The 25,466-nt window shown below is 49.0% G+C and overlaps 1 protein-coding gene and 1 non-coding gene across 2 annotated transcripts in view; one reads left to right on the forward strand and one right to left on the reverse strand.

Moving 5' to 3' along the window:
- The window catches only part of PPP6R3 (protein phosphatase 6 regulatory subunit 3), a 140,087-nt gene extending 119,441 nt beyond the window's left edge, over positions 1 to 20,646 (reverse strand). Inside the window, exon 1 of the mRNA XM_046014883.1 lies at positions 20,540 to 20,646. The gene's annotated coding sequence lies outside the window, so the exon portion shown is untranslated. The remainder of the gene's footprint in view (positions 1 to 20,539) is intronic.
- A 443-nt stretch (positions 20,647 to 21,089) lies between these two features.
- Positions 21,090 to 21,162, forward strand: TRNAA-AGC. The gene has a single exon. It is a non-coding gene; the product is annotated as a tRNA-Ala (tRNA).
- Positions 21,163 to 25,466: the final 4,304 nt, after the last annotated feature.

The following is a 25,466-nucleotide window of genomic DNA, read 5'->3' on the forward strand; positions in this document are numbered from 1 at the left end:
GATACCATCTGTCAAAAAAAAAAAAAAAAAAAAGATACCATCTGTCACAACTCACACAAGAAGAAATAGATAATCTGACTAGGTCTGTATCTATTAAAGAAGATGTATCAGTGATTAATAATCTGCCAAAAACAAAACATACAATGCCCGGATGGGTTTACTCATGAATTCTACCAAATATTAAAGGAAGAAATGATAGTAATTCTCTACAATCCCTTCCAGAAAACAGAAGAAGAATACTTCCTAATTCATTCTCTGAGACAAGCATTACTCTAGAACCCAAACCAGACAAAGACCTTACATGGAAACTACAGTTCAGTATTTTTCTTAAAGAGAGAGGCAAAAATCCTCCAACAGAAATGCAAATCAAATCCAATAACATATATAAAGAATTATAAACCAAATAGGTTTTATCCCAGGTACGCAAGACTGGTTTAACATTCAAAAATCGATTAAAATTCAAGTCAACTGGCTAAAGAAAGAAACACACACACACACACACACAAAATCATATCCAAAAATGCAGAAAAAGCATTTGACAAAATCCAACACTCATTTGTGACTAAAAACTCCCAGCAAACTAGGAATAATGGGGAGCTTCTCAACCTTATAAAGAACATCCACAAAAAACCTACACCAAACATCATACTTAAAGGGGAGAAATTCAAAGCCTTCCAACTGAGATCAGGAACAACTCCAATTAGATACAATCGAAATCCCAGCAAGTTATTTTGTGGATACTGACAAACCGATTTCAGTTCACATGGAGTGTCAGAAGACCCAAAACCTGAAACCCATATTGAAAAGAACAAAGCTGGAGGACTAGCTCTACTCAACTTCAAGACTTACACAAAGCTGCAGTAATCAAGAGTGTGGTGTTGACCAAGGGGCAGACAAACATCAACAGAAGAGGACAAACTGCCCAGGAACAGATGCACATACACCAGTCAACTGATCTGTGACAATGGAGAAAAGACAATCTTCCCAACAAAAGTTCTGGAACATCACATGCAAGAAAATTAATCTAGACACAGGCCTTGTACTCTTCACAAAAATTAACCCCAAACAGATCATAGCCCTAAACATAAAATGCAAAACCACAAACCTCCCAGAAGATAACACAGTATAAAACCTAGATGATCTTGGGTAATAAACTCAGTACTTTTGTCCCCTCAAAATTCATATGTAGAAATCCTAACCCACAAGGTGACAATATTAGAAGGTGAGGCCTTTGGAAGATAATCAGATCATGAGGGTACAGCCCTCAAAAACAGGATTAGTACCATTATAAAAGGGACCCCAGAGAGGTCTCTTGCCCTCTTTTGGCCATATAAAGATACGATGAGAAAAACATCGTCTACAACTATAAATTAGAGTCCTCACTAGAATCTGATTATACTTGTGCCCTCATCTCAGCCATCTAGCCTCCAGAACTGTGCGAAATAAATTTCAGTTGCTGATTAGCCACCCAGTCTTGGAATTCTGTTATACCAGTCCAAACTAAGAAACCTTGGGCTATGGCAATGACATTTTAGATACGACACCAAAACCCTGAACAGAGACCTCACTAAAAAAGATACACATGGACTCCTGCGTGGCTCAGTTGATTGTCTATCTGCCTCTTAATCTAAGCTTTGGTCTTATCTCAGGGTCACGTGTTTAGGCCCCACACTAGGCTCCACCCTGGGCAAGGAGTCTACTTTAAAAAAAAAAGAAAGAGGGGCGCCTGGGTGGCTCAGCGGGTTAAAGCCTCTGCCTTCGGCTCAGGTCATGATCCCAGGGTCCTAGGATCGAGCCCCACGTCGGGCTTTCTGCTCAGCAGGGAGCCTACTTCCTCCTCTCTCTCTCTCTCTCTGCCTGCCTCTCTGCCTACTTGTGATCTCTCTGTCAAAAAAAAAAGGAAAAAGAAAGATACACAGATGGCAAACAAGCATATGAATAGATGCTTAATATCCTATGTCATTAGGGAACTGCAATTTAAAACAATGAGATACAGGGGCGCCTGGGTGGCTTAAGCATCCGCCTTCAGCTCAGGTCAGAATCCCACAGTCTGGGGATCAAGCCCTCAGATCGGGCTCCCTGCTTGGCAGTAAGCCTGCTTCTCCCTCTCCCACTCGCCCTGCTTGTGCTCCCTCTCTCTCTGTGTCTCTCTCCATCAAATAAATAAATAAAATCATAAAATAAAATAAAACAATGAGATACAAAAAAGGGGGGGGGGGTGCCAGGGTGGCTCAACTGCCTAGGTCGTGATCCCAGTGTTGTGAGACTGAGCCCTGCATCAGGCTCCACATTCAGCAGGGAGTGTGCTGACATTCTCCCTTCCTCTCCTCCCCCTACTTGGTGGGTGTCTCTCTCATGCACAGAAATAATCTAAACGACTAAATAAACAAATATACCACTACATACCTATAAGCATGGCCAAAATCCAAAACACTGACACCACCAAATGCCGACAAGATCATGGAGCAAAAGGAACTCTCATTCACTGCTGGTGGGAACACAACATGACACAGCCACTTTGGAAGACAGTCGGCAGTTTCTTACAAAGGAAAACATACCCTCACCATACAATCCAGTAACTGCTTTCTTTGTTATCTACTCAATGTAGAATACAGAATATTTATTCAGCACTAAAAGGAAAGGAGCTCTCCAGTCACGAGAAAACATGAAAGCACCTTAAATGTGTATTACTAAGTGAAGGAAACCAGTCCAAAAATGGTATATACCATCACATGCAAAAAAATTAATCTAGATATATAGACCTATAGTGATTCTAACTATATGACATTTTAGAGAAGACAAAACCATAAAGACAATAAAAAGATTAGTGGTTGTTGGGGGGTAAGGTGGGAGGCAGGAATGAACAGGCAGAGCACAGAGAATTTCAAAGGCAGTGAAACTATTCTGTAGGATCTTATAATGGTGGACATATGTTATTACACATTTGTGAAAATCCACAGAACAGACATCAAGAGTGAACCCTAAAGTAAACTGTGGATTTGGAGTGGATAATGATATGCCAGTGAAGGTTCATGGACTATAACGGATGTACCATTCTGGTGCTGATGTCCACGGGGTGGATAATGGGGAAGGGAGTATATGGGAACTTCTTCCCTTTGGCCTCAATTTTGCTGTGAACCTAAAACTGCTCCATGAAATAAGATTTGCTTTTTTAAAAATTAAAAAAATTAACAAGTTTTATTTGTACTTGACAATTAAAAAGATTTGATAAATAACTTCATTTTTAATGGAGCTTAAAAACGTCATATGTTATACACCGTCTGAAAAGGAGATAAATGAAAAGCTTTCTGAAAGAAGGTATGTTTCACTGCTTAATTATTGTACTTTACATACAAAAAAAGAACAGAAGAATCCAGCTTATAATAGAGCATTTACCTATTTCTGCAGCAAACACTGTAAAACCTTCTAAGAACAAAGTACGTTATTACAGCAAACTAAGCAAGCTGAATTACTAGCGATTGAAAAAAAAAACAAAAACAAAAAAACACCTCAAAAGCCCACCAATGTGGCTAACGGCTGCCGTGGACACTCTCCACGTAGCAACCGAAGGGAAGAAGAGCGCTCTCCAGGCCGGCAGGACACAGTGAGCAGTGACGAACGGTAAAAACGCGCACATTCTCAACACTGCAGAACTTTCCGGAAGCACAGGCGGAAGTACACAAATACAGAAAAAAATCGAGGTGGCAGACGCAGAACTATTAACAACAGAATGTGGAAAGGATCGGGAGGTAATCAGAAGAGAGTTTGGTATTATCTGTGACTTCACTTTTTTTCAAAACAAATATAATCACATATCTGAGTAATTAAAAAAACTTAAAAGTTTTCATTCCAAACAGAAAACTGGCAATAGAATAAAAAAGAAAAATTCACAATATCCTACACCTCTAGACAAAATTTCAAAACTAAAGCCAGTAAAAGTTCATCAAATAAGCTATTACTCATTAAGAAAGTCAGTTTGGCCTGAACCACCTGTGCTGTGAAAGTCTATGACTTCTACATTGCAAAAAATAAACACCCATAAATTCAAATTACCTAAAGTTATTTTCTATGGAAAAAGGAGGAGAACATTAACATCTCCATTTTACATGTGAAGAAACAGGCTCAGAAAGGTGAAACAACGTGTCTGGCAGACAGCTAATCTGGTCCAACCAAGGCTTCAATCTGTTCTCATGAACTTAAATCCAACCTTCCTCTAAACCCCTCTGGCCAGACTGCCTCCCTCCCTCCCAAGAGCCTCCTTCTTGATATGAAAGATGAACATCCCGCACTCACCTTGAAGGAAAAAAGTTAAAAATCATGCATGTAATGAATCAAATACAAGTGATAACTGTAGTAACAGGCACAGGGAAACCAGAGAGACACAATTTACGCCCACCAGGGTAGGGCATGTAGGCACGCAGACCTGTAATTTCCCAGGTCTTCTGAATGCTGACTGACACTTACGTAAAACAAATATCCAGTACATGGTTATTCAGAGGTAACAAGACACAAAGAGTAACCAAAACAGCAGATAATGCCACCAGGCTGCTGAAGGTGTACACTAATCAGGGGCAATTCAGTAGTAACTGATACCAAGAACTGAAAACCCGACTGGACAATACGGTGAATGGCACGAACGGATGTCCTGTACATTTTTCTGGAAAAAAACAGACAAACATGCCCAGCAATGTTTACTTTTAATCCTCACAATTCTGCTAAACCAGCTCTCTCTTCACTCCATGTCCCCTATAATTCTTTCTCATTCTTTCCTCAGTGCCCCCAGAAGATTATCCAGCTTTATTTTTTGAATTTTAATGGAAACAACAGTTAAACATTGTCTATGCATTACAAACTCTTTGTCCTCACGGAGAACCACTGGGGTGGGACTAGAAGCAGCTATCAAGTCTTCGCTCCCCGTATCAGCACGCTGGCACCGCACCGGACCCTGTCCAAGGAGGCTGTGGCAGAGGCAGGACCACGGGGCCACAAAGTTCCAGCCCTGCCCCAGCCCACATACCCTTAGGTCTCTTGGATACCTCTTCTGTTTCTAACCGTCCCTCCTTCATTTTTTAGTCACCATAAGGAAAGATTTAATATAAAGAAATAAGTACAGAACAGTCCCCCCTCCTCTCCCTCAGAATAGGCCACGTGTTATAAATGCTGAAATGCACTCTCTCCCTTTCCTGTTGGCTCAAAATCTGTTTTGATCCACATCCCCTTTCCTGACTGTCTTCGGTCTTCTGTACTTGGCTACTCACATGTGAGGTCCACATAAACATTTTCTAGCAATCAAATGATCGCATTTTAAAAAGGTAATTATCTTTGAACTCTTTCCCATTTCTGGATATAAAAATGAGCTAACTAATGTAAAGAAGTAGAAAATCTCTAAGAAATTCCTTACTGACACAGGACCACTCCACAACAACAGAGAAAAAAAATTCATAGTTGCCAGTTCTTAACAAAACGCCCACCCTCTGTATCACTTGTAACTTCTCTCCTCCTTTGAGTACTGATTGACACTTGTGCGAAACAGATCTGGTAGGTGATCTGGTGGGTGATCTGCTAGGTACGCGGTTATTCAGAGGTAACAAAACACAAAGTATAATCCAAAATAACAGATAATGCCACCAACCTAAAAATAAAAGAGACTAAACATATCCGCTGACTGACCAACGTAACAAGTGCTTTCGATACAGAACACCTCTAATTTCTGGATAAGGAACAGCTGACAGCTAACTTCCAACTAATCACAACAGCAACAATTGGGGAAAAAAACAGGAAATACTGTCAAAGTGCTAAGGGAAAATAATCATCAACCTAGAATTGAGTACTAGGCAAAAAGCTGCCTTTCAAGAATAACAATATATAGGGGCGCCTGAGTGGCTCAGTCATTAAACATCTGCCTTCGGCTCAGGTCATGATTCCAGGGTCCTGGGAACAAGCCCCACATAGGGCTCTCTGCTCAGTGGAGAGCCTGCTTCCTCCTCTCTCTCTCTCTCTCTGCCTACTTGTGATCTCTGTCAAATAAATAAATAAAATCTTTAAAAAATAATAATAATAAAAATATATCATGATCAAGATGGATTTATCCCAGAAATGTAAGGTTAATGTCAGTCTTACCTTAATTTCAAAACTACCGTAATTTTTTCACATCACCAGATTAAAGATGAAAAATCATATTATCATTATCTCAGTAGATGCAAAAAAAGGATTCAATTGAGCTTAATACCTACTTGTGATTTTTTTTTCTAATTCTCCATAAACTAATACTGAAGGAATCTTCCTCAACCTGTTAAAGGGGAAGTACCATACATCTAATGGTGAAAGATAAAAGCATTTCCTTTAAAACCAGGAACACAACAATGATGCCTGCCGTCACCAGTTACAGGCTCCAATGCAACGGTTGTCCTGAAGCAGTGCAGTAAGACTAAAGTAAGATATAAAAAGTAAAAGTACTGGAAAGAAATGAACTGCCATTATTCAAAGATGAGGTGATTATCTATATAAAAACCTCAGGAGGGGGCGCCTGGGTGGCTCAGTGGGTTAAAGCCTCTGCCTTTGGCTCAGGTCATGGTCTCAGCATCCTGGGATTGAGCCCCGCATCGGGATCTCTGCTCGGCAGGGAGCCTGCTTCCCTCTCTCTCTCTCTGCCTGCCTCTCTGCCTACTTGTGTTCTCTGTCAAATAAATAAATAAAATCTTAAAAAAAAAAAAACCTCAGGAGTCCGCAGGCAAATTATTAAGTTAGAGAAGTTCCCACAAAGAAGAGCTGCATACAGGGGCGCCCGGGTGGCTCAGTCAGTTAAGCACCAACCTTTGGCTCTGGTCATGATCCTGGGGTCCTGGGATCAAGACCTGTATTGTGCTCCCTGCTCAGCAAGAAGCCCACCTCTCCCTCTCCCTGGGCCCATACCCCCACTCATGTGTTCTCTCTCTCTCCGTCTCAAATAAAGAAATAAGATGTTTTAAAAAATTTATTAAAAAAAAAAAAAGAGCTCCATTCTACTGCACTGCCATTTAGCAGCCAATAGAAAGCTAAAAAAAAAAAATCATTACCAACAGCACCAAAAACTATTAAGTACCCAAAGAATAAATCTCACAGAAGACGTGTAAGACTTGTAAAGAGAAAAACCATAAAACTTTTTAAAAGACAACTTCCTATAAACTGAGAGTCATTTTCCTCTTCTACCCGGCCAGTATGGCAAGATGATCAGGTCACGGGACACGGAGACCCACTTACACCCTTTTATTCCATGCTTTCAATAAACACTTTATAAAAAGTCCCATAAACACGGGAAAAATAGACAAGTCATATATCAGGAAAAGTGTTTTTCGCACAGATAATTAATAAAAGATTACTAATCAGATACACAAGACTTCCTACAAGGATACCTGGCTGGCTCAGGGCATGAAACATGCGACTCTTGATTTCAAGGTCATGAGTTCAACCCCCAAATTGGGCATACAGTTTAAAGAAAAAAAAATTAGGAATAAAACCCCCGAATTCCTACAAATAAGAAAAACCAAACAACTCCACAGGGCCGGGGGGTGGTTGCCACAAGGCAGCATTTCAGAGAAGCTGAAATCCAAGTAGCCAGAAAGATGCTTAACTTCATTAGTAATTAGAGAAAAGAACTTTATAACTATGCAAAAATAAATAAAAATAAATTAATAAAAATGGGCAAAGAATTTGAACAGGCTTCCTCTGAAGACATACAAACAGCCAATGAGCACATGAAAAGATGTCCAACAGCACTAGCCGTTAAGAAAATGCAAATCAAAGCCACAATGAGATTCCACACTTCACACCCATGAGATGGCTATGAATTTTTTTAAATAATAAATAATAAATGTTGGTAAGGCCATGGAGAAACTGGAACCCTGATACAGTGCTGGTAAGAATGTGATATGGTGCAGACACTTTGAAAACCAGTTTGATAATTCCTGAAAATACTAAACACAGAGCTACCACGATACCCAACAATTCCACTCCTGAGCATACACCAAGAAAAATAAAAACGTATGTCCACCCAAAGACCTGTACACAAATGCTCACAGCAGAATTACTCATGAGAGTCAAAAAGTAGGAACAATTCACATGACCATCACCTGACAAACCCGTACCGTGTGGCACATCCATTCAACAGCCGCGACTCGACAAGAAGCAGCCATGAAGTAGTGATTCTGACACCTGCTGCGACAGGCAGGAGCCCTGAGCCTGATGCTGAGTGAAAGACGCCAGACGCGTGTGATTCCAGTCACACAAAACGGGCAATCGACAGAAGGAGAAAGTCTGTAAGTGGCTGCCTAGGGGTTAGGCAGAAATGGGGAATGACTGCTAAAGGGGACAAGGTTTCTTCTGCGGGTGATGAAAATGTTCCAAAATTAGACTGTGGTGCTCATTACACAGTTCTGTGAACATACTAAAGCCTATTAAATGCTACACTTTATTTTTTTGTGGGTTTTTAAGATTTTTTATTTATTTGAGAGAGAGGGAGAGAGCAAGCGTGGAGGGGCAGAGGGGGGCAGAGAAAGAATCCAAAGCAGACTTCACACTGAGCGAGGAGGAGGATGCAGGGTTCAATCCCACGGCCGTGAGATCATGACCCAAGCCAGAACCAAGAGTCAGATGTTTAACCAACTGAGCCACCAAAGCAGCCCTAAACTCTTTATTATTAAAAAAAAATAAAATAAAAATATAAAGGATATTTTATATGTTTTTAAAAATAAAAGATTTTATATATATATAAAATAATATATAAAATACGAAAAAGTTAAAAAGTAAAATACCCACCAAATTGGCAAATATAAAAAAAAATCTAACATCATCACTGTTGGCAAGGACGTGGAACAACAGTGCTGGCAGGAGGGTGAGCGGGTCCAACCATCCTAGAATACAATTTGCATCATTTACAAAAGTTGAAAATGTACTGGTCCCACTACCCTGCAATTCTCTCCAAAGTCTATACCCTGGAGAAGTGTTTCTGCATTTGTTTTTGTTGTTGTTGTTTTAAAGACTTTATTTGACTGGCAGAGACCACAAGTAAGCTGAGCAGAGAGGCAGAGAGAGAGAGAGGGGAAGCAGGCTCCCTGCTGAGCAGAGAGCCTGATGTGGGGCTCGATCCCAGGACCCTGAGACCATGACCTGAGCTGAAGGCAGAGAGGCTTAACCCACTGAGTCCCCCAGGTGCCCCGTCGGCGTCTGTTCAGAGCAGCACCGTTTCTTTACTGGACAACCGTATCCCCCAGTGACTGGACACAGATCGAGGAAGACCCACGCATCTGAAACAGACACAGCGGTGCAGAGGAGCAAGCACAGCTCCGAGCACCTGCACGGTCACACCTCCCCCATCTACAAGCCGTCACTTCCCTCCCTCCCCAGCCCCCAGCGGCAATTCCACGTCCCCCCCCCCCCCCCCCCCCCCCCCCCCCGCCCATTACAATCACTCCCTGACCCTGCCTGGCTTTGCCCCTTGGGCGGCAGGAAAACCACAAGCCCAACACCGTGGCAGCACTGCCTGCTCCGCTTCCGGTAAAACGAAGGCGAGCGCCGTCTGTCTGCACTTTGAACTCAGGATCGCTCCCCCAGGTTGGCCTCTCTGTGGGGAGACCCATTCAGTGCTACTTTCCCACGGACTTCCGGGCCTGCCCTCTCCGCGACTGCTGAGACCGTCTCCCTGTTTCCCCGGAGGAAAAAAGAGGAGCCGGCGCACACACTCGCTGCTCCAGCAGCCCCACCCCCCCCACCCCACCCCCGTCCTGCCTCTCAGCGACCACCAGCCATCCCCCACGGCCTCCCGGAGAGCCCTCCGGTGAGTGTCCGCCTCCCGCCTCACTGGGTGGCTCACTCTGGAAAGAACCATCTCCCAGCACAGTTGCCAAAACGCTGTGATTTCCCGCATCTCAACAAACCGGGCCAGGGTCCCGCACCTGCACCTCCCGCAGCGACAGAACCTCACCGCCTCCTCCTCTCACGTCCTCCGTGAACCTCCCTCCCAGGCTCCCCCGGCGGCCAGCGGGAAGGGCTCCGGTCAAGGCTGCCAGCAGCTTCTCCGCTGCCAAAGCCGCCCGGCGAGCCCTGGCCCTCTTTTTTTTTTTTTTTTTAAGATTTTATTTATTTAGTTGACAGACAGAGATCACAAGTAGGCAGAGAGGCAGGCAGAGAGTGAGAGGGGGAAGCAGGCTCACCTCTAAGCACAGAGCCCGATGCGGGGCTCGATCCCAGGACCCTGGGATCATAACCTGGGTCGAAGGCAGAGGCTTTAACCCACTGAGCCACCCAGGCGCCCCCCTGGCCCTCTTTTTACTTGAAGCAACAGCGCAGCAGGCGCGGGCCCAGGTTCCCCCCCTCCTCTGGGACACTCTCCCTGGCTTCACACACGTTAGCCCCATCGTCCTCTGCCTCAGAGGAGCCCCTCCCTGTCGCCCCTGCTCGGCCCTCACTCCTCAGTGCCCCCATCCCACCTCAGGGCGCTCAAGTGTCATGCAAACACAAGCCTCAGACACTTCTGGCTTCAGCCTAGAGCTCTCCCCTCAACTCCACACCCCTAATCCTGCAAGTGTCTCCCTTGGTCTCCAAAAGCTCCACGAACTTCCCATGTCCAAGCCTGACCCAACTCTGGATGTGACGCCCACGACCCACACCGCCCGCAGTCATCCCTCTCTTCACAGATGACAACTCCCACTGCCCGCGAAGCCCCCAGATCCTGTCCGCTCCACCCTTGAGATGTATCCAGAACCCAACCTCGGCTCAGGACCACCCTGTGTCCCCTCAGCCTGAGCCGCCATCGCGGCTTGCTCGCTCCCGGGCTCCGGGGACAGCTACCCTGACAGCTTCAGGGGGTCCTTCTGAAAACACAAGTTGGATCTCATGTCACACTTCTGCTGAACAGTGACTTCCCATCTCACACCGAGAAGAAGGTAACATCCTAACACTGGCCTGTGTGACTGGCCCCCCAGGACCACCGCTACCCCCCCCACACACAATCTCCTGCCTGTCTCCCTCGGGCTCGCCCCTCCAGCCGGCGCCCCCTCCAGCGGCCCCTCAACATCGCAGACCTCCTGCAGGGCTGGGCCGGACCGGCTCCTCCCACACCTCCGCCCCACCCCCACCCGCAGCCACAGGCCCCCTCCGCCCTTTCTCTGGAGGCCCACCCTGACCACCTTCCCATCTCCACACAGCCTCTGCCGGCCCACTTCCCTGCGACACTTTTCTCCCCGCTCTGTCACCCACGCTGTGACGGCTTCATCTCCCACCGACCTGTTAGCCTGTTAGCCGCCTTCCCCCACGGCAATGCCAGCCCCAGGAGGGCAGACCCTTGAGTGCTCTGCTCCTGCTGACATACCCAGCACCAAGGTAAGTATCAGTGCCTAAGACCTACAAACATGTGAATGAAGGAATTTCAAAAACAATGTAGGGCAGGGGGGAAGTCATAGAGTAAAATGATTCTACCTGTAGAGTTTAAAGACTTGCAGGGAATTAAGTCACATCATAAAAGGACACAATCACATATGGCAAAACCAGGAAGCAAGGAAAGGATAGGTGCAGGGCAGTGCTGCCTTCGGGAGATGGAGGGAGAAGAGGTGGTCAGGGCAAGACCTGCAGCCAGAGGCAGCGGCGCGTTCCAGTTCTCAGGCTGGTTGGGGCACACAGCGGCTGGTTTTAACATTACTACTCACGCATGTGGCTACATACTCTCTGAATACAGGATCTCATCAAAAATTAAAATAGAAAACTAGGTTAGAGAAAAACAGACCAAATCCAGCCCACTACCTGCGTGTGTGTGTGTGTGTGTGTGTGTGTGTGTGTGTGGTCTTGTTTTTTAGAAGTTTTAGTATTTTTCCACTGACTTATAATTGACGACTTCATATTCATTTGAAATGTACAACTTGGTTATTTGATATTTATATGCTCACCCTGTTTTTGTAAATAAAATTTTACTAGAAGGCAGCCACATTCTTTTTTTTTTTTTTTTTCTGTATTACGGGCTGCTTTTTTCTTCTAGAAAGGGGGAGAGAGAAAGGTTGGGGGGGGCAGAGGAAGAGAATCTTAAGCAGGCTCCAGGCAGTGCGAAGCTTGAGGCGGAGCTAGATCTCGCAACCCTGAGATCATGACCCGAATCCAAGGCAAGAGTCAGTCACTTAACCCACTGAGATACCCAGGCGCCCCAACAGCCACCTTCACCTGTTTACGTCGTCTATGACTGCTTTCATATCCTAACGACAGAGTTGAGTAGTTATAGAGATCACACAGCCTGCAAAGCCTAAAATATTTACTAACTGGCCCTCTACAGAAAAGCGTTGTCCAGGGGCACACCTGGGTGCCTCGGTCGGTCTGCCTTTGGCTCAGATCATGATTTTGGGAACCTGGGATTAAGCCCCATGTCAGGCTCCCTGCTTCTCCCTCTCCCTCTGCCACCCCCCCCCACCTGCCAGCTCATACTTGTTCTCTCTCAAATAAATAAATAAAATCTTTTAAAGAAAAAAAAAAGAGAGAAAAAAATGCTGTCTGGTTATGTGTGGAATCTATAAAGAAATTAAATGCAAAATAAAAAAGACCCAATCATTTGTTAAAATGCTTTGATCCTTCAAGACATACGTAATTTTCTTCAAGAACACAGCACACTGAAAACTATGGCTCTGTGTAATAGGGGAGACTCTAGAGCGAATGGAGTTCCTTTTATAATGTCATAAGTGCCAGAAAGAGAGATTTTAAAGACTGCTGGAAAGCAAAATGCAAAATCTCAAATTTATTATCTCTACTTTCATCAAAGAAACTATTATCACACTTCCCTAAGTAAAGCACATATAATATGATCCAAATAGGGAAAGACAGAAAGCACCGGCATGCAAACACTAATTCCATAACCTCTTTTAACCTGCATCCTCATCACCCAGGACCTCCTCAGAGCAGCTAGTCAGACCTCAAAGTTCTCCAGGTGCCCTCAACGTGCCACTTCACTTCCTTAGGACTTTCACGGCGTCTTACATGGGAGTCATTTCTGAACTTACTTCTGTCGTTATTAGGAAGAAGAATGGTAACAGCAATAATAGTAATAAAAACACCGCCCTACACTAGGCACTGTGCTCATCAGTTTACATTTAATACTGACGTCACAGATAATGAAACTAAGGAACAACGATGTGAGCCAGCATTAGGGTTACGCAGCGGGAAGACCGTGAGAACCAGAACTCAAGGCCAGTCATTTTAGATCCTTATGTACTCCAGACCTCCACAATATACTCTGAACTGGGGAAAGAGAACAGTATTAATCGGTGAAAACTCCCTTAGTTTAAAATACTATGTCTTGGGGAGCCTGGGGGGGCTCAGTGGGTTAGGCCTCCGCCTTCGCCTCAGGTCATGACCTCAGGGTCCTGGGATTGAACCCTGCATCCGGTTCTCTGCTCAGCGGGGAGCCTGCTTCTCTCTCTCTCTCTGCCTGCCTCTCTGCCTACTTGTGATCTCTGTCAAATAAATATTTATAAAGAATAATAAAATACAATACCACGTCTACGATAGGTGCCAAATGCACAGTTGCTGATCCCCCGTAAGGGTGTAGAAACTGAGGTTGCGCGCTCCACAGTAGAAAGAGCATTCCGTGATCAGAAGGGGCAGGGTCTTGCCTGCAGGCAACAAAGGCGGATGTGCCATGCCCACTGCCCAGAGGCAACAGAAACCCTGTGTATCTTCAGGTCAACAAAAGAAAACTGGAGACCCTATCCGCTGGTCTACCACAATGACAGAAAACTCGGAAGTACTACCACCAAAAAGAAGCAATTCAGAAGTTAAGCATTTAATCTCAACTCTCTTGACATCCAGCTGTGATGTCACTCTTGAAGTAAATGACATGAGAAACTGAGGTCTAGTAGGGCCACCAAGATCCTAAGGAATCACCCAGGAACTGAGATTGTCAGCTTCTCCAGCATGGCCTATATTTTTCTCTAAGAATCGATGACCTCTCAGGTCTGTTCCAGCTCCAAGACCATGACTCTCAAAAAGGAAGCCCTGAGGGGCACCTGGGTGGCTCAGTGGGTTAAGCCTCTGCCTTGAGCTCAGGTCATGATCTCAGAGTCCTGGGATCGCATCGGGCTCTCTGCTCAGCGGGGAGCCTGCTTCTCCCTCTCTCTCTGCCTGCCTCTCTACCTACTTGTGATCTCTGTCAAATAAATAAAATCTTTAAAAAAAAAAAAAAGGAAGCCCTGAACAGCCAAACAACTCAGTACTTCTCAGTGTTCTTCCTGCCACTGCCCCCATCTATGGACCGTGAGCCCGGACCTCACCAAGGCCCAGCCGATCTCTATGAACCATACCTGGCCACCACAGAGCATGGCCTAGTGGGCAGGTCACACACCTGCTTTACTTGCCCTGATAGGGTTTCAGGGAGCCTCGCCTTCTCACATAACCTTTCCCTTCTCTTCTTGCCGAAGTGGGTCTCTGACACCAGCACCGCTGCTCCGATTCATATTCCAGCACAGGAACTCAAGACCCCAACCAGCAATCCAAACAGCTCTCTCCAAATCTAACATTCAGTCAGACTCCTATTTCTGCAGCCTTTTTGTTCTTCTCTTTAATGTCCCAAAATAACAATCTTTAATCCATCTTTCCTTTAGGTCATCAGATTTTGTGGCATCAACCTCTGGGGCACACAACCCATTCCAAGTCAATATACAGTCACACTGTAAGAAATTTTGGAAGAAATATGACCCTACTTTTCTCCAGAGTCACCAAGAAGTACGAAATCAGAGCCTCTTCCCATCAGTAAAAAGATGTTCAGAACGTACCAAACTTCATTTGCATAAATCCACAGTTGACTGCGCAGTCTTCACTAACACTTACACTCAGGTCAACGGCAGCTGTGAGCGACAGGCAGTAGAACACCTCTGCTAAGAGTAAGCTCAGACCTCTGCCGAGTCCGCGACATGAAAATGTCCCTGTTAAGGGGAGAAGCCCTTCAACAACGGCCAAGGTCCCCTTTCCTTTTACTTGCTTCTTCACTAGCCCATATGCCTGGTATCCAGAAGTCAGTGCATAATCATTCAAACCCGGAAACAAACTGGGTATTGATCCAACTAGTAACTATCTCCCCTCTCCAAGCAAAAAAATAAGTAAATAAATAAGGAGAGAGAGAGGAAGAAAAGGGGCGTCCGTGGAAACTAAATCTAAGCCAAAGTCAAATGGCCAAAAAAAACAAATCTCCAGTCCACCTAGGTCCAACCCCACCAGTGGCACAATCAATTTCAAGGATGCTCAAGACATCTGACACGAACTTACATCGAGCCTCTGATAGTACAGAACCCGTCAGTGTTCCCAGTCCGACTGACTGACAACCAACATCTACGGAGCAAGGAACACTACAGACCAATGCTATCTGTCATTACAACACAGCTTCACCAGCACAGGAGCAATGACATTGGTTTCTAAAACACACCAAACCAAGGGGCAAGTCAAAGTAACTGCTTAATACACGCAAGAAACAAAGGTGTAACTACCTTATTGTTTGGCAAGAGACTTCTGGCAAATTCAACCAGCAAAGGAGCAAACCTAAACGCTTTCCTCCCAGGCCTGTAGGGCCTCCCTAAGAAGCCTACTTACACCATCTACAATTCTTACAAGCTTTGTTACCTGGCCTCCCAGCCAAAACTGCATCCCTTTTATAACTGCTACCTCTCCCTCTAGACTGCAAGTCCTTAAGTGCCTGTTCATGAGTGAGTCCCTAATAGGGCTCCTGGCAGAGTAGGATTCAATTACTATATTTGAGGATCAAATAAATGAAGATTAGAAGAATGGTGGGGGAGGGGTCACTTGTCATTCTCAACAACAGCCATAAGCTGATTTTCAGGATGAAAGATTAGAAAGTGCCTCCACAGTCTTCTCCTTTTATAGATATCCAGATCCTAACATTCCGTTGCTGGAAATGTGTATCGTTTTTAAACTAATATTCCTTCATTCAATAAACTAGATGGTCTAAATTTTAAGTATGTGTGAGAAAAGGACCTTTGCCCTTCTATTACTGAACCTCATCCTCCCTCCCCCAAGGAGGAAAAAACACTCACCCATTTGGGCCAGAGTCCAGGGCCCAGAGGAACCCCCTTTTACTAGCAGGCACGGGTCACTGTGTGACACGTGGGGCATGGAGTACGTCTGTCTTGCCTTCAAAAGGCAGAACTTGCGCGGCTCCAGGGCTAACTCTCTGGAAACAGGTCTTCACTACAAAGGGAAGAAAGCTGATGGCACCGAGAAGGACAACTGACAGCTGACTCACTCACAGGATGACAGCAAAGGCTATGAAACTCAAAAATCACAGTATGAAGTTATTGAACATAGGAGCAACCAACCCTAAACACCCGAGAGTGCAAAGTTCCAGTGTTTTATGAGGTAGAGGCAAAAAAAGAGTTTCTAAATTATATTATAAAATAAATTCATTTAAAATTTCTTTTAACGGGGGGCGCCTGGGTGGCTCAGTGGGTTAAGCCTCTGCCTTTGGCTCAGGTCATGATCCCAGGGTCCTGGGATCGAGCCCCGCATCGGGCTCTCTGCTCAACAGGGAGCCTGCTTCCTCCTCTCTCTCTCTGCCTGCCTCTCTGCCTACTTGTGCTCTCTGTCAAATAAATAAATAAAATCTAAGAAATAATAATAAATAAATAAATAAAATTTCTTTTAAGGGGTGCCTGTGTGGCTCGGTGGGTTGAGGCCTCTGTCTTCGGCTCAGGTCTCCTGGGATCAAGCCCTGCATCGGGCTCTCTGCTCAGCAGGGAACCTACTTCCCTTCTTCTCTCTCTGCCTGCCTCTCTGCCTGCTTGTGATCTCTCTCTGTCAAATAAATAAATGGAATCTTTAAAAATAAATAAAAATAAAATTTCTTTTAAAGTTCAGTCTTCAGGAACCTGAGAATAATGTATGTACACAGTCTCTCCCCACTACATCTCGGGACCACAGAGACAGAACTCACATCACCTAAAGGATTCCTCGACCCACAGGAAGTCACTAATAACCGTGGTCTTGAACAGTGGTTCCAAAACCTGGCTGCACTTCAGTATTACCTGGGTAGCTTTCTACACATATATTCTCAACACCACCACAGATTTCCAGAGGTGAGGGTCTATCATCCCTGGTCTTAAAAGATGTCCTGAACGATTCTGATGCATGCCAGTGTGGCATCCATCTAGAACAGGGTTTCTCAATTTCTGCACTATTAGTATTTGGGGCTGGGTAATTTTAGGATGCAGTCCTGTGCATTACAGGACGCTCAGCAGCATCCCTGTCTCTACCCTCTCTAGAAGCCAGGGTGCATATTCCCACCCCTACAGCTATGACAAGCAAAAATGTCTCCACACATTGCCAAATGTTTCTTTGAAGGCAAATCACCCCCCAATTGAGAAACATTTACCTAGAGTAAATTTAAAAAAACAAAAAACAATTACTTGAGGTTCTCTTGAGGAAAAAAAAAAAATTAAAAAGCTGCTTAAAGCCAAGAGCCCAGGGGCTTCTGGGTGCCTCAGTCAATTAATCAGCTGCCTTGGGCTCTGGTCATGATCCCAGCAACCTGGAATCGAGCCCCATATCGGGCTCCCTGCTCAGCAGAGAGCCTGCTTCTCCCTCTGCTGCTCCCCCTGCTTTTGTGCTCTTCTCTCCCTCTGTCAAATAAATAAAACCTTAAAAAAAAAAAAAAAAAAAAGAGGGGTGGCTCAGTGGGTTAGGGCCTCTGCCTTCAGCTCAGGTCATGATCTCAGGGTCCTGGGATCTCCCCACATTGCCTGCATCGGGCTCTCTGCTCGGCGGGGAGCCTGCCTCCCCACCACCCCGCCCCCTGCCTACTTGTGATTTCTGTCTGTCAAACAAATGAATAAAATCTTTAAAAAAAAAAAAAAAAAAAAAAGAAGAAGAAGAAAAGAAAAAAAAAGCCAAAAGCCCAGGCCTATTTTTTTCAGTCCAGCTCACCTAAGAAAGTAGCTAACAAGCTACTCAGCCCACATAGGGGCTCAGATCTGGACTTATGAGGACCAGACCATAGCTTCTTGTGCTTTTTATGAAACAGACTCAATGCTGAGTTTCAGGTGAGCAGATGATTAGAAGAACTTCACTACCATGTACTCACAGGGGTATTAAAACACTGTAGAATTTCAGACCAATATACACTCATGCTGCCTCTCAAATACACAAAACATGAAAGTGCAAGACACAAATTCGTGACAGAAATAAACTAACCACCAACCCTGACAAATGCTGTTTTAAGGAGAGATTCTTGTGTGGTAACTAACTGGAATTTAAATACAAAACGGGGGGGGGGGGGTTGCCTGTAATAAGCACATTACCTTTGTACCAAATCCATACAAAAATTATCCTGAAGTGAACCGCACCCTGTCAAATCTTAATTTTACTACCATTCATTTTCCATCCAGCTATGGTCTGATTCTCAAGCAGTTAATTCAAACTAGCAAGTTTTTGTTTTGTCTTGCTATACACAAAAGCTAAAGTTTTCTTATCCCAAACAATCTTCTCCCTCTCCTTAAGTTACACCAGCAAGACGGTCCCCCCTACTTAAAACTGTGTAAAAACATTTCCCCAGTGCAATTAAAGCCAGGCAGGTCCCAAGCAGTAATTCCAAGGGACAGGCAAGCACGGTTTGAAGTACCAGGGAAAAGAGCCCAGGGCAGGAATTCAAAGACTGTGACTATGTGTGACTGAGTGGACGGTATTTTGCTGGATACTCTAGACTCCCCAGTCAGACGCGCTGAAAGGCAACAGCTTCCGAAGCGTCCCCGCAGGACGACAGCTATCTCCCAAGCTGGGTTCACTGAAGTGCGTCTCAATACACACCAACCTTTCAATCCTCAAGAACCCTAACCCCGGAGTGCGCGGAGACACCTTAGAGCTGGTACCGGGACCCACCCTCCTAGCAGCCCGAGGGAAGCAGGAACGCAATCTGACCCCAGCTCTGGATGGGCTTTTCCTCATTTAACCGCCTCTCAGAGGGAACATTCCGAGGTACCACCACTAACGCACTGCTCCCCGAAATGTGTGAAATTTAACGAACCTTCAACCACCCCCCTCCTGAAAACCTTAAAATAACTTCCAGCTCATTTTCTCAGCAGAACTGGTAAACACACAGAGCGTTCTGAAGACAGCCACCGAGTCACCTCGACACTCACTGGACTTCCGAACAGTAATGGAAACGTTTAGAAATCAAACTGAAGTTAGTAGTAACAGCCACCAATTGCACTGAGCTGATCCGACGTGCCGGACACGGCTTCCAGCCCATTCACCCGCGACACACTTCCGAGGCAGTCACTGTTATCACTGCCACAGTACAGGGGAGGCAGAGAAGTGTAGTAACTTGTCCAAGGTCACAGAGCTGGAGAGTGCCGAAGCCAAGACCTGAAACCCGGCGCTCCGACTTCGCAGGAGACAAGGCGGAAACACCACCACCGCTTAGGCGGCACTCACGCCAGTGGCTGGAAACCCGGAGTCCCTTCCCCACTTGCCGCCCACCTGCCCCATGACCTTGAGGGCACAAGCCAAGTAAACTTCCCATAGTCACACGGTGGGACAATACCCACAGTAACAAGCGCTGTGGGACGGAAGGAAAACGATCGCCAGGCGCCCCTCCCACCAAGGCAGAACATAAACAAAGCTCCAGCCGACCCGCGGAGAAAACGTGAAGCACCGGGAAAACCACACGGAGCCCGAGGCGCAAACGCCAGGACACACCGACACGTCCGAGGGCTCAGTCCGCGCATCCCCAACCGCAAGTCCGGGCTGCGACCAGGGCGCGCGGGACCGAGCAGGAAACCCCTCCAACTTGGCCGCGAACCGGCTTCTTTAAGAGGGAGGTCCTCCCGGCCGCTCCAAGGACCACCCCCCTGGCTTAGACTCGCCCGGGAGGCGTTCGCGACCGGGTCTCCGGTCGAGTCACAGCCCCGGAGTTGAGGCGCCGCTCGCAAGGCCACTTCGACACTCCGCGCCGGGCTCGCGCTCGCCGATGACTCCGCGGCCGAAGAGCACGAACCCACAGAACTTGTTTCCGCGACGGAGTCCCAACAATGGCCTTCGCCAGTCCACGGCGACCTGCCGCCCCAACTTGACACGCTGCCCGGCCCGCGCCCGGGGGGCAGTTCTCCCGGGCGGGCGGCCCGGGCGGCGCTCGGGGCGGGCGGCGCGGCCGCAGCGGAGCGGGGCCCGTCCGGGTGAGGGGCGCGCCCCGCCCGCCGCCGCCGCGCAAGGCCGCGGACGTCAACCCGGGCGCAAAGTTCGCCGCCGGCCCGCGGCCCGCTCCGGCGCCCGGCCCGGCGAAGCCCCCCACGACCCGCGGCGCGCGGGCAGGCGGCTGACAGGCGCGGGCGGGGACGGCCCGGGGAGCCCGGGCGCCGCGCCTCCCCGGCCGCCGAGCGGCGAATTCCGGGGGGGAGGGGAGGGGGCCGGGACGCTCCCTCCCCGCGCCGCCGAGGCCGGGCGGAGGGGGTCTCCCCGCCGCCGCCCGCGCGCCGCGCGCTCCGCGCACCCCGCGCCGCGGCCCGCTCCGCCGCCTCCCCCACCCCATTACCTGGAGGTGCCCGCGACCCGCCGCTAGTTGCGCTCAGGCGGGAAACGCGCTCACCGACACCATCAGCGAAGCGCCCAAAATGGCGGACGTATCAAGCAGGCCTTGAGTTCCCCCCGCCCTCCCTCCGGCCGCCTCGCAGCCAATCGCGGCTCTATCTCCGCCCCCAGGCCCGCGCTCATTGGCCTTCCTCTCCCGCCCCCTGCAACCTATTGGGTCGCCCAGAGGCCAGGTTGCGCCCACTCCGATTGGTTCACAGGCCCCGTCAGTCAAGCGCGAGGGGAGCGTTCTTTTCCCATGGACTCGACGGATCCGGAACCTCTAGGACCCCGGAGTCTGGAGAAACAAATCAGAAACCCGGAGAAACCTGGCTGGTTCCCCCTACGCCGTAGCAACAGCAGGGCCTCCGTTTGACGGACGCTTTGGACCACCAATCCGGAAGCCGATGCTTTTTAAAACCAAAGGGAGCCAAGCCAATCCTGGCGGTGGAGCGGAGGAGACCCGCGATGACGTGAGCCACAGTACATTCCGGCGGCCGAGGCCGGCCCGAGCTGGGGAATTAGCTCAAGTGGTAGAGCGCTCGCTTAGCATGTGAGAGGTAGCGGGATCGATGCCCGCATTCTCCACAGCCGAATTTTATAGGGGGCTGGGTCGTCCGTGCTGGTTCCTTCACCCGCGGGTGGTGGCTGTGCCAGGAGTCGGGGTCGAGGTGGGGACCGCTGTGCGTCCAGACTGGGGGCCGGCCCGGGCCAGGGGGCGGCGCCCCCGGCGGGGGGAAGTGCGCGGCCAGCGGCGTCCCTTTTGTGTTCCAGAAGCTTTTACCCCGGAGCCTCTTCCGACATGCTCGCCCAGGGCCCCCATGCCCCGCCGGGCTCCCCGGGAGGGCCGGGCCGGGACCCAGAGGAGTAGCCCACCTTGCCCCATCCCGGGCACTTACTCTCCAGAAACCCGTCTGGCCTCTGAGTTGGAGCGAAGCGCAGTCCCGAGTCCCGAGGGCGGAAGTCGGCCGCGAGGCGGAGAGGCGCGGGCGGGCGCGGGTCCCGGGGAACCAGCCCGAGTTCGGCGGGACGCGGCCCGGCTCGCCCGCGAGTGCGCGTGCGCGCGGGGAGGCTCGGCAATGCGGGTCCCCCGGGGGCGCTGGCCGCTCGTGGGCCGCGCTCCGCTGAGCTCTTGGTCTGTGCCCGCCCGCGCGGGTGCGTGGGAGCAGAGTCCTGGCTCGGACGGTCTGCGGGGGGCGGTCGGACACCCCGGGAAGTAACGCAGGCCGCAGAGTGGTGGGGGCCCCTCCTGGGCAGGTGGCATTTCGACCACGAACAGGGAGCACAGAGCCGTGGCTCCTGGGTCCGGGTGGCGGGGAGACAGACCAGAGACGCCAAGACCGAGCTTTGGAGCACTGGGGAGGTAGGGGTGGTTGGGTTGTGGCGAGAGACGGACAGGGCAGGGAGTGGCGCTGGCTGCATGGTGCGGGGCTTTGGGGACGGTGCCGCCATGCCCAGGAGAAACCAACATCCTCAAGGCCCAGAGGATTGCCCTTGGCCTCCTGGCCTGGAGTCATCGTGGGGGCTCCGTGCAGGGAGGTTGGTGGTGTCTTGACCTCTTTAGGGCAGCTCCCTCCAGGGGGCCGGCTTGGCCAGAGATGGCCACTCCAGCTCAAGGAAGGCAGGGCATGGCTACCTTGCAGCTTCCCCAAGCTGCTTCCTGAGAAAAGCGACAGAGCTTGGGCCCTGGGAGTAGGCAGAGCAGAACCAGTGGAGCTGGCCACCTGCTTGCCTCCCGGAGCTCAGCATCTTTCTGTACCCGCACCTCCATTCTTTGTACCAGCCCCAGCGGGTGGCTCAGGCCCTCTGAGTCCCCAGGCCAAACAGCAGAGAGAATGAGACCTAATGGAGCTGGGTCAGCCCCAGTGCACTGGAAGCTGGGCCTCTGGAGTGGACGTGCCCCTCCCCCAGCTCACCCCTGCAGCAGAGCCTGAGGCAGACTCTCTAGAAAGACTCTGGCTAGTACTCCAGACAGTAAAGTATTATCATCCCCATTTCACAGATTAGTTCCCACAAACCCAGGCACCGTTCAGACACCAGGTGTGGCCCACATTCGCTGAGTAAGCTTGGCTGGGTAATCTAACCAGCCAGACTCTCCAGGGCTTATCTGCAGAGCGCTGGTAATATCTACTGACCTGTGTCTGAGCCCCGAAGGGTGCTGGACCTCTCAGGAGGCAGCACCCAAGAACAGATGCTATTTGCATCCATCCTGCGGCCCAGAGCGGCTAGGAGCCTTGCCCAAGGCCACCGGGCAAGTGAGGGACACAGTCAAGACAGAAACCAGCTCCAGAGGTGTGCTGGTGCGGAGGGTTAAGGGAAGGACAAATACGCAGACGTTCCGGGGTGGGGAGAAAGTGGGCCAGGAAGAACCTCTGAGTAACACAGGGGCGTGTTCAGGGCTAGCCAGGGTTTGGAAAAGAGAGATTAGAGCAAGGGCAGCGAGGCGGAGTAGCACAGGGCAGGGGAGAGGGGCAGGTCCCAGGAGCTAGACCAAGGAGCCGGGGAGAGGCTGCAGAAAACCCTTGGGGTGGGGGCGTGCCTGTCGGGGAGGCTGGGCGAGGGCTGGGATCTGCCCTCCTGAGAGCTTGGGAAGAGCCCAGCCACACACACAGATCGCTTTACTCCTTCATTGTCAGAGAACTTGCCAGTACACGCTTCAGGCTCTTCCATCCCAGACTCTGAGGATGGTCACAGGGACGTGTGCTCTATAATTAAATGAAATAATGCAGTACCTCGCCCAATATAAGTGGGCCCCCAAAGTCTCCAATTATGATGAGCTAACCTAACTGGAAGGGTTGAAGTCAGGGAGGACTTCCTGGGGGAAGAGGAGGTGTCTGAGCTCAGCCTATCTCCCTGGGAGCCCTAGAGAATCATTGACAGGCTTTAAGCAGGAGGGTGTCTTTGAACTTTGGCATTGGCCTCAGCAGCCTAAAACTTTCCGAGTTCTTGCAACTCCACCTTCCCTTTTCCACGATCCTTTCATGGGTTAATTTTTTGTTTTAATTCAAGATTTTTATTTATTTTTTGGCAGAGAGAGAGAGAGAGATCACAAGTAGGCAGAGAGGCAGGCAGAGAGGGAGGGAGAAGCAGGCTCCCTGCTGGGCAGAGAGATGATGCGGGGCTCGATCCCAGGACCCTGAGATCATGAACTGAGCCGAAGGCAGAGGCTTTAACCCACTGAGCCACCCAAGCGCCCCTATGGGTTAATTTTTAATGTTTAATATTTCAGGGGCTCCTGGGTGGCTCAGTCAGATAAGTGACTGCCTTTGGCTCTGCTCATGATCCCAGGGTCCTGGGATCGAGTCCTACATCAGATCCAGGTCCCTGCTCAGTGGGGAGCCTGCTTCCCCCTCTCCTTTGGCTGCTCCTCCTGCTTATGCGCTCGCGCGCTCTCTCTCTGTCAAATAAATAAAATCTCTTTAAAAAGGAAAATAAAATAAATTTTCAATGCATCTAGACTTAAGAAAATCACATGAATACTTTCACATCTATTCAACAGTAGAGAGAAAAGTTTAATGAATGCCCGCGTACCCACCACCCACGTCTCACCCCTTAACTTTTGGGAACAGACACAGAGCTGCCAAATTTTAATTCTATCAAGTAATGACTTTTTTAAAAAATGTTAAGTCATGATTTTTTTCCCAAAAAAAACGCCTTGTACTATTACCATCATTTCATAAAAGAAAGGACATTTTAACACATCCATACACCCAGATAGAAAAAAGCTTTAAATGGAATAAGCTCAGCTTGGGGAAACCAGCCACCCATTATCATTCCTGCTGTCCTGTTCCGGTGCTCAGACCCGGTCTGAGGGCTAGAGTGAGGCCGCCCTGGCGGAGGTGGGCAGGTCCTGGGCCAAGTCGCCTGTGAGCTGAGGGTGAGGTCCAATGAGGGGGGCCCAGTGTCGTGAAGAGTCAGGTGATTCTCAAAAAAGAACACCGCAGGAGCCACATCCCACCCAACTCCCCCAGCCCCAGGTTTCTCAGGGACAGAACTTTCCACACCTGCCACATCCCCGTTCCCCAGCGTCCTGCCTGGCAGCGGACATGACCGAGATCTGGCCGTGTGGGTTTTGTTCGGCCGTGCAGGTTGGCGGAAGACCCAAGGCGGCTGCTGGGCCCCGGGCAAGGAGGAGCTCCACACACGTTCTGGAAGACGCCTGGAGGGCTGAGCCGAGCAACTGATAGGGCCAATGGGGAGTGAGACCCCGCAGGACTCCAGAGACGGGCGACAGAGACTTGGGGAGTAGTGGGTGTCACTGCAGGGGGGAGGAGGTTTGGAGGGAAGGGGGAAAGGTTTGAGCAGTGCCCAGATGTCGGCACTATTCCTTGTGTAGAGGAGTGGTTGAACAAATGAGTGAAAAAAATTCTGGTTTAATTCTTTTCCCCCAGACCGTGGTCTCCTCAACTACGAACTGGGGACACCATCCACTTAGCTGGGCTGTTTTGAAGTTTAAATGAAATAAGCCAAGTTAACTTCACCCTCTCATTTAAGACACAGCTCAGGGGCGCCTGGGTAGCTCAGTCGCTTAAGCGTCTGCCTTCAGCTCAGGTCAGATCCCAGGGTCCTGGGATGGAGCCCCGCATCGGGCTCCCTGCTCGGCGGAAAGTCTGCTTCTCCCTTTCCGACTCCCTCTGCTTGTGTTCCCTCTCTTGCTGTGTCTCTCTCTGTGTCAAATAAATAAAATCTTAAAAAAAAAAAGACACAGCTCAGATAGCGCCTCCTCCGGGAAGCCCTCCTTGCCCTCCCATCTGAGGAGGATATTCTCTCTGGGTCCCCGTGAAACTGTCTGCAGCACCCTCAAGAGACGGGCCCCCATCGGGCTCATCTCTGGGTCCCCCAGCATGGGATTTAAGCGCAGGGGTCTGCACACAGTGGGTGCCGACAGATTC

The sequence above is a fragment of the Meles meles genome, chromosome 8, assembly GCF_922984935.1.
Source record: "Meles meles chromosome 8, mMelMel3.1 paternal haplotype, whole genome shotgun sequence".
NCBI lineage: Eukaryota > Metazoa > Chordata > Mammalia > Carnivora > Mustelidae > Meles > Meles meles.